This window comes from Chrysochloris asiatica, unplaced genomic scaffold (assembly GCF_000296735.1).
Source record: "Chrysochloris asiatica unplaced genomic scaffold, ChrAsi1.0 scaffold00323, whole genome shotgun sequence".
Lineage (NCBI taxonomy): Eukaryota > Metazoa > Chordata > Mammalia > Afrosoricida > Chrysochloridae > Chrysochloris > Chrysochloris asiatica.
Genome location: NW_006408841.1, coordinates 1,233,114 through 1,243,242, shown reverse-complemented (window position 1 = coordinate 1,243,242; position 10,129 = coordinate 1,233,114).

Sequence of the window (10,129 nt, the reverse complement as noted above, 5' to 3'; positions counted from 1 at the left end):
ATCAACAGATTAAGAATAGCCTTTTCACCTTAAAAGTACAATTAGAGACCCAAGCATTTCAACCAATAACAACCATGCCAATGCTAAAATCACACCTTGCATGTGCTGCCATCCTAATTCTCTTGAGCTTTCATTGCTTTAAAAATTTTACATAATATCCTTGAAGCACATTATTCCTGCACAGCTAGTACAGTGCATTATTAGAGAGTGCAATTTACCTTCAGATTCCAGTGGTGTTTGTAAGATCTTATACGCTGTATTTTGTTTTGTCGAGGTAGTACTTAAATCATGGCAACCTTCTGAACAGCAGAACAAAATGCCACCTCATCTTGTGCCATCCCCATGATCAGCTGCAGATATGAATTTTGTACTCCTTAGGGTTTATATTGGCTGACTTTCTAAAGTAGATCACCAGACCTTTCTTCTTAGTTTGTCTTAATCTGGAGCCCGGCTGAAACCTGTTTAACAACGTGCAAGCATCCACTGACTCTTGGTGGTGGCTGCATGTAAGATGCTTCGGCCAGGGATCACACTTGGGTCCTGAATGAATAGTGAGAATTTTATCACTGGACCACTAATGAATGCCTCATGTAACATATAAGTATTTATGGCTAGGTAAGAGTCTTGGTATGGTGCTGTGGGTTAATGCACTGGACTGCAAGGTTAGTTTGAACTACAAGGTCAGTGATTCAATCTCACCAGTCGCTCCTCAGAAACCCTATGCAGCATTGCTAGGGGTGAGAACTGACTAGTCAGCACTTCACAACAAAAAAAAGTCAGTCAGAATTTCCTTCATCATGGTTTCCCATTTCACTTAAATATTTTAAATTTCTTTTCTTTCAGGGTCCCTACATATCAGCACTGACATGTATATATGATATGCATACATGTATATATGTATACATGATATGGTATGATATGTATAACATGCGATAAGATGGTAGAAGTCAAAGTTGATATTTCCAGGCAGACTTGGGCTTTCAGAGCCAATTCCCTGCCCTGAGCGTTTACACTGTAAAAACATAAAAATGTGATATTTAAATTCACACTGAGCATCGAGTGTCAAAGTATTAACCAAATATGTGAAATATAATCTTCTTCCTACTTTGCATTGTTTTATTTTAAGCATAAATGTAAATTCCAGCCAGCACAGTTCCTGTATTTGAGCAAATAACAAATGAATAAATAATTCTCTGCAGGGATGAATGAAGTTCATCTGCTGCTTTTGAGGTAAAAATAACTCTTTGGTGGCCTGCCTGACCAGTTATTTTGATACATTAATAAAAGTCAGATTATTAAAGGCCTCTAGTGAGATTGAAAATGTAGAATTCATGTTCTTTTGCAGAATCGTTTGGGCTGAAATTGTATAATCAGGGCTCAGGGATCCAAAGAATTAGATCAACAAACATTTATTATACACCTGTTCCGTGTCTGGAGTCATGCTGTGCTCTGTGGCAACAAAGGAACCTAGATAGACTACAGACTGACTGTGAGAGCTATTGATCTAGTGGAATATATGCCACTTCTTGGTGTTAGAAGCCATCGAGTCAATACATAAACCTATGCCCAACAGAATGCAACACTGCCTAGTCCTGGGCCAACCTCACAATCATTTCTTTACTTGAGCCCACCATTGACTCCACTGTGCCAATCTATCTTGTTGGGGGTCTTCTTCATTTTCTCTGACTCTCTGCTTTAACAAACATGATATCCTTCTCCAGTAACTTGTCCCTCCAAAGTATAAGAGATGAAGTTTGGCCATCCTGACTTGCAAGGAGCACTCTGGCTGTATTTCTTCCAATACAGATCTCTTTGATTTTTTTTTTTGGCAGTCCATGGTACTTTTAATACTCTCCTCCAACACCATAACTCAAATGCATCAATTCTTCTATGACCACTTGTCACTTGTCGTTAGGGACACAAATAGTTAATTATTCTACTACAATCCAAAGGCTGGCTGTTCAATCCCACCTAGAGGGGCCTTGGAAGACAAGTAATCTGTTTCTGAAATGTCAAGACCTTGAAAACTCTATGGAACTGCCGTACTTTATACATATGAAATGACCATGATTCAGAATTAGCTTGATAGTAACAGAAAAAAACAAATCAGTAGAATGCCAGCTTGAATTTGCGACTTTATCTATCTAACTCAGATCGAACCCTGCCCTTGACTTGAATGAGTATAATCAAAATTTCAAATTTAGATTCCTGATACTTTCTTGTTATTTAAAACTTGGATTAAGGTGGTAAAAAGGTTCTTCCTTTAGTCCTTAAAGTTCAATTTTTATTGGTCTCTGTAGCTGAGACAGTACAATTTTCTAGATTGCGTCTAGAACAAAACTCAATTATCTGTGCCTTCCTTTATAAGTATTTTAAAAAAGCTTTTTGTTTAAATAAAAGAATGTGGCTTTTTGTTATACTTTGGTTTGGTGTCTTTTTGTTACCCCACTGCACTTATTGGAAAATATTCTTTTCCAGTAGAAAGACTTGTCTTTTATTTTTTTAATGTAAAATGCCCAAAGGTAGACCATATTCAATGTTGAAAGAAATAATTCTTAACTCATTATACATTCAAAGCTAACTTATTACATTGGTCAACTTATAAAGAGATCTCCCTTATTGATTTTTACTTTCTTCTTGGTATCAACTTGCACTAACCAGACCACGAATACTTCATCACAGATTTAAATTATGGCAGCAAATAAAAATGGACTCTGTATCCAGAATATCCAGCGCAAAGTGGGCATTTATTTTTTGTTAACTCTGTTTATTTTTTCTGCTAAAAGCAATGACACTGTGTTGCAGACATTGCCTCTAATTAGCCAGATCCTAGCATATGGGTTCTCATGGAGCAAAAGGGTCATTCCATGCATAACTGCAGTTTCAGCAGCAGTTTTGTTTGTTTCTGGTTATTAATATACATTTTGAGTTGTGCCAAAGTCATTAATTTACTGAAGTAATATGGAAAATACAGAGCAGTGAAGTTTTTAATTGATACTATGTGCTTCAGTACATTTGTTCTTAATGATATTGTACCACATGAAAGACTGTAATTTTCTTGTACTTGACGTCACTGGTGACCTTGTTGTTGTTTGATGTCAAGTTGATTCTAACTCATAGCAATCCTGTATAGGGTTTCCAAGGAGCGGCTAGTGGGTTTGAACCACCAATCTTGTGTCTCAACCCACCCTTGTGGTCCAATGTTTTACCCCACAGTCTCACACTCACTGGTGACATTAGAAGTCTGTAATTATGATAATATTTGTCACTTTAATAGTACTAAACTGACTAGATATGTTGTAGTTGTTGTTAAGTGCCATTGAGTTGATTCTAACCCACAGCAAACCTGTATATGGTTCCTGAGGAGCAGCTGGTAAACTTGAACCACTGACCTTGTGGGTCAAACTGACTGCTGTCCAATGCATTAATCCCCACCAAGACTCAATATAGGTAACTTAGTAGTCACACCTGTTGTTACATCCTTATTGTCATGGTTGCAAGTGATATTACTATTAATTCTTACTCTTTGATAAGCATTTAGCCCTCTCTGTAGGATAGCAGTTTCACTACTGTTGATGTATTTTAAGGTAAGAAAAACATGTTCATATTCTGAAATAACATTCTGGAAGGGACTAGTCTAAGCAACAGTAATGAATGCAGCATCATCAAAATATATAATTTTTTCCTGAAGATTATTTATCACATGATAAAAACAGCACTACTCTCAAGAAGAGGCTAGAGGGAATTATAAACTTCGCTTGTTCTTTCATTTAAAGTCCTTTGTATTCTTAAGTTATGCAATTATTAAGATAGTATGCAACTATTTGAATATTATTTTAAATATTTATGTTTGCATGAGTCACTAGATGTATGAATTAACCTGTGAATATTTTTCACACTCTTCAAGGTATTAGCATGATCTTTGTGCTTAATAAGATTTCTACTTTTTGTCCAAATATCACCCAAAACCCAAATAAACAAACACAAAATCCAAACAAACCCAATGCCGTTGAGTAGATTCTGACTCATCGTGATCCTATAGTGTGGAGCAGAACTGCTTAAAGGATTTCTTAAACAGGAAATCCTTATTGAAGCCGACTGCCTCATCTTTTTCGTACCACAGTTGATTAATTCAGGTCACCAACTTTTCAGTTAACAACTCAAGGCTTAATCCACTCTGCTACCAGGTCTCCTAAATTGTGACCCAGGCAATAACATATGTGCTTTTTTTTTTTTTTTAAATGAGCTTATAAGAAACATGCAGATTACATATTGCATTGGGCAAATCTGCTGCACAAGAACTTTTTAAAGTGTTGAAGAGCAGAGATGTCAGCTTGAGGACTAAGGTGTGCCTGACCCAAGCCATGGTATTTTCAATAACCTCATATGGATGCAAAAGCTGGACAGTGAATAAGGAAGACTGTAGAAGAATTGATGCATTTGAGTTGTGGTTTTGGAGGAGAATACTAAAAGTGCCATGGACTGCCAAAAGAACCAATAGGTCTGTTTTGGAAGAAGTACAGCCAGAGTGCTTCTTGGAGGCCAGGATGGCTAAACTTCGTCTCTCATACATATTGTCAGGAGGGAACAGTTGCTGGAGAAAGATGTCATACTGGGTAAGATGGAGGGTCAGAGAATAAGAGGAAGACCCCCAACAAGATGGATCAGCCAGGTGGCATCATTGATGGCATCAAGTGTGGCAGCGGTAGTGAGGTTGGCCCAGGATCAGACATTGTTTCGTTCTGCTGTGCATGGGGTCACTATGAATCAGTTCCAATGCGATGGCACCTGACAACAACAACAACAACATAAGAAACATGTCTTACAGGTTGAGAGATTACCATTGCTTATATTTAAGTAGTTAAGAGTACTGCTTCACTATGTTGAACTTAGAATTTGTTGTTATTAAGTGCCATCGAGTAGGTTCCAGCCCATAGCAACCCCAGATGGGGTTTCCAAGGAGCGGCTGGTGTTTAAACTGAATTTGCAGTCCATCACATTATCCTGCATCTCCACACCAGACTCCACATATAATGTTGTTGTTGTTGCTAAGTGCCATAGAGTCTATTCCAACCCATAGTGACCCTGTATAGGGTTTCCAAGGAGTGACTAGTGAGATTGAACTGCCGACCTTGCAGTTCAAACCGCCAACTTTTTTGTTGTTTGCTAAGATTCAAGCTCCTTGATAAACAGTGTATGCCCTGCCATTCACTCATTGTTTTATTGACTGTCAACTCATTTCTTGTAATGATTCAAGGTGCTAATTTCTTTAAAGCTATTCAGTTGTAAATGTGCTTTTGAGTTCACTCCTTGGGACTTGACACTTTCCAGGTATCCACTGCCTTCTGCACTGCTGTGTTGAAGGAGCTGTGTCTCCTCTCCATTGTACACTGAAGGTCAGGCAGGGTGGTGGAGCTGTTCTGTGAATTGCACTTTACAAAAAGAAACTTAGGAAAATATAACCCAAACAAAGCCAACTCATTGTTGTTGAGTCAAATCCAAGTTACAGTGACCCTATAGGAGAAAGTAGGATTTTTAAGATTGTAAATCCTTATGAAAACAGACTACCAGCCACATACTTCTCCCATGGAGTGGCTGGTGGGCTTGGGTTGTAGACCGTTCAATGAGCTATCAAGCGTTTAAGCACTATACTATCAGGACTGCTAGGGAAATATATGAGGATAAGTCAAAAAGCATTGTTGTACAATACTTCCTCTATATACTTTTGAAGACATTATTTCCATCTCTCTATGCTGTAAGATAAACACTGGACTGTTAACCACAAGATTGGTGGTTCAAACTTACTAGGCTCTCCTTGGAGACCCTTTACAGGGTCACTGTGTGTCAAAACTGACTCAACGGTCCTTAACAACAACAGTAATGACCATTCCAAGATGAACTCTGTGCTCTTCAATTTACATCAAGTCAAAACAGCAGTTTTGACATTTTCAAAGAACTCAAAACTGTTCCTTTTCAATGTTCTCTCTGTATATATATGATGTACTTACCTGCAATGTAGCTCTCTGTCTGTATATGGACTATTTGGAATCATCTGCCATGTAGCTCTCTCTCTGTATATGGACATGTTGGACTTATCTGCCAGCTAGCTAACTCTCTGTATATGGACATGTTGGAATTATCTGCCATGTAGCTCTCTGTCTGTATATGGACTTGGTGGAATTATCTGTCATGTAGCTAGGTCTCACTATATGGAAATGATGAACTTATCTGCCACATAGCTTTCTCTCTGTATATGGACATGTTGGAGTTATTTGCCATGTAGCTCTCCCTCTGTATTCAGACGTGTTGGACTTATCTGCCATGTAGCTAGTTCTCTGCATATGAATATGTTTTACTTACCTGTCATGTATCTAGCTCTCTGTATTTGAACATGTTGGACATATCTGCCATGTAGCTAGTTCTCTGTATATGTACATGTTGGACTTATCTGCCATATAGGACTCGGTCTGTATATGGACTATTTGGATTTATCTCCCATGTAGCTCTCTCTACATATGGACATGTTGGACTTGTCTGCCATGTAACTTGCATTGCTCTCTGTATATGAATATGTTGGTCTTATCTGCCGTGTAGCTATCCTGAGAAAACTCAATAGATTGGCTACTTGTAGCTGATCTCACCATGGAAGTTATTACATTATATGAGATTTCATCATGGGGACGGACTACATCATAACTGTCAAACCAGTGAGAACCCTGACCTACTCAAGTTGACATACAATCTTTTTTGTTTGTTTGTTTGTTTAAAGTTTTTATTGTGAATTATGTGATAGTTTACATGCGAGAAAATTATATTTACATTCATCCTATCATATTTCATTTCACTGCAATGATTACAATCCCCTGAATGCATCATCAAAGAACCAAGGGGAACACCCCACACGCCTGCCCCCGCCCCCCAGCCCTCAGCACACAGCCCATCTCCCTCCCTGAGTCCAAAGTCCCCAGCTGCTCCGTCTCTTCTTATTGGTGACCACGTGGTCAGCAGCAAGACCACATGCCTCCATCCCTGGTGTCACTGCTTCTCTGGAGAGGGTCCCACACTATGCTTTTCTCCCTTGATGGTTCCAGGGACCTCTGCTCCTGGACTGTAAAATCAACCACTCCCCTCCTTTTGTTACAAAACATCTACCTTTACATTTCCAACAGTCACAGTCAGTCCTGATAGCAACCATTCCCTATTGAACCACAAGAGTCTTATCCCATCACCTTTCAACAGCCCTGTCCAAACAGGTTGGAAACCACTCAGTGGAGAATCTACCTTTCCCCAAACCCTCTGGAAAGAGGTTCCCTATTGAAAGCTTGTAAGCCAGTCACTTCTTGCCTTTGTAGCCTCCAATTTTGGATAGCCAATGTCTTAGTTACACATCCTTGTTGACCCTGTGTACCAAGGGGGTGGGAATGATCCTCACTGTAAAGATTTATTCGCTCCTTTGCCCTACTGCATCCACATGCATAGCTCAAGTTCATCAAATTGTAGTGGATTGCTCTTTTTCCTTCCTCTAGTCAAGTTCTGATCATCCAGCCATTGAAGCCAGGTCAAATAGGTACTATCTGCAAATGTGAGTGCTCTTGTGCATCTTCCATCACTTCATACCAGCTGGATGCTTCACACTCTGCTCTAGTACTCTGGGGCCATGTCCCTGTGCCTGAGCCCAGGAGTCCCCAGGTCTCATCATACTGCTGGCCAACCAGGTCTCAGTCCGGTTGACAGGAGTCTATTGAATGTGGTCGGACTTAGCTCACAACTTCATTGCTGTTTTTCCCACTTTCCCTTATTGGTGACCACGTGGTCAGCAGCAAGACCACATGCCTGCTCATGTATTCCTCTTGAGTTTTAGTCTTGGAAGGGGTTTTGCCTTGAGGGGACCAGACCATTTGCCTTGGTATCTTCTGGGGTGATACACAATCTTAACTATCATAGTGATGATGGGTATAATCCTCCCTAGAGACTGGGTGTACTCTTTTTTTTAATAAGTGTTTTATTGTGAATCTTGGGATAGTTTACATGGGATACCATAGGTTTTACATTCATTCTGTCATATATCATTTCATTGCCATAGTTACAATACCGTCCATGCATCATTAACCACATTAACCAACCAAAGTGTATACCCTGCAAGCCTGCTCCCTCCCAACCCCCACCCCAGTCATCAGCACACAGCCCCTTTCCCTCTCTGAATCTCAAGTCCCCATCCTCTCCATCTCTCCATGTCATGGTCTCTGCCTCCATCTCAAGCATCACAACTTCTCTGGGCAGGGTCCTGCTCTCCGCTCTTCTCCATTATTGGTCCCAGGGCCCTAGACTGAAAAGTTAATCACTCCTCTTCTTTCTGTAAAATGTCCACCTTTATATTATTATCCCTCACAATCAGTCCTGATAACAATTATTCACTATTGCATCACAAGAGACCCATCTGCATTTCATTTCATCAGCCCTGCCTAGACAGATTAGATACTACTCACTGGAGACTCTACCTTCCTCCATGCCCTCTGGATCTAGGTTCCCTCTGGAAAGCTTGTAAGCTAGTCACTTCTTGCCTTTGTAGTACCTCTCGCCCCCATTTTGGGTAGCTAATGTCCAGGTTGCCCATCCCTGTCTACTCTTTGTGTAGAGGGGGTGGGAATGATTCTTGCAGTGAGGATTTGTTTCCTCGTTTGAGCTACTTCATTCATAGGTGTAAGTCATATTCATCAAATGTATCAGATGATGCTTCCCCCCCCCCCTTCTTTCTTGATTGGGTTGAGCTCTGATCATCCAGTCATTGAAGCCAGGTCAAGTGGGTATTATCTACAAGTGTGGGTATTTTTGTGCATATACCCTCTCTTCTTATTCACTGAATGCTTCACTCTCCACTCTAGTCCTCTGTGGCTATGTCACTGACTCTGGGCCCAAGAGTCCCCAGGTCTTGCCATACCCCTGGCCAACCAGGTCTCCACCTGGGTTCACAGGAGTCTATTGAACGTTGTAGGGCTTAGCTCGCTGCTTCATTGCTATTTTTCCCTCACTTCCCATTTTGGGTGATGTGTGTGGTCGCCAATCAGAGCATGTATTCTCATTGCATCTTAGTCTTGGAAGAGAATTTGCACTGAGGGGACCTGACCACTTGCCTTGATGTCTCCTGGGCAAACAACTTGCTTGTTCTTGTAGTAACAGTCAGTCTGCCCTATTGTTTTGTATTTTTCCTGTAGGCCTTTCTTTCAAGAAGTATCTTCTGTTTTTTTAGCTGCTCCAGGCTGGTCTGCTTATACTTTCGAGTGGAAATTTCCCATCTCTGAAGGTCTGGATGTGGTTCAGGTTTCCACCTATAGTCTTATGTAATGCATAGTCTCCTCAGGCAACCTCCTTCACTGGGCATGTTGTATCCACACTTTAGGTGTTCCAATTAGTTGTAGGCAAAAGCCACGGACTTACAAGCTTTCTATGGTGATGTTTATGGCTATTCCTTTCTCTCTCCCTTCAGTGTCTATTTTATAATATAATGCACGGGGGAACCAAGATTTAAAAGACAGCCAAGAATCTTAACATTATTCCCCACTTTTCCCCCTTCCAACCATGTCCCAATTCTCAGTATCCCAGAGCCCTATTGTTCCAAGGTTGCGCATACATCATTCTTTACCTCTGTCCCATTTAGCCCATTCAAATCTGCCTAATTGTTCTCCCATCTGCTTTGTTCTTCCATTCCCCTCTTCCTTCTTGTATATTTCCCCCCTTAAGCACCCAAACTATCCTGTGTCTAATCCTTGCCCTATGCTCCACCTTCCCCTCCCTCCCCTAACACTACCCATATATCCCAGCAACAAGCTAAAAATCCATTTTAGTGGATTAGTATGGGTTCTTTTACTTAGTCTTTTACAGTAGTGGCCCTATGCAGCATTTCTCCTTTTGTGACTGACTAATTTCAGTCAACATAACGTCCTTAAGGTTCATCCATGTTAGGTAGTGGCATTCAACTTCCTTGTTATTTTTCAAGGTAGCATAATATTCCATTGTGTATACGTACCACAGTCTGTTTATCCATTCTTCAGTTGATGGGCACTTTGGCTGTCTCCATCTTTTTGCTATTGTAAAGAGTGCAGCTATGAACATTGGTGGGCATATATCTTCC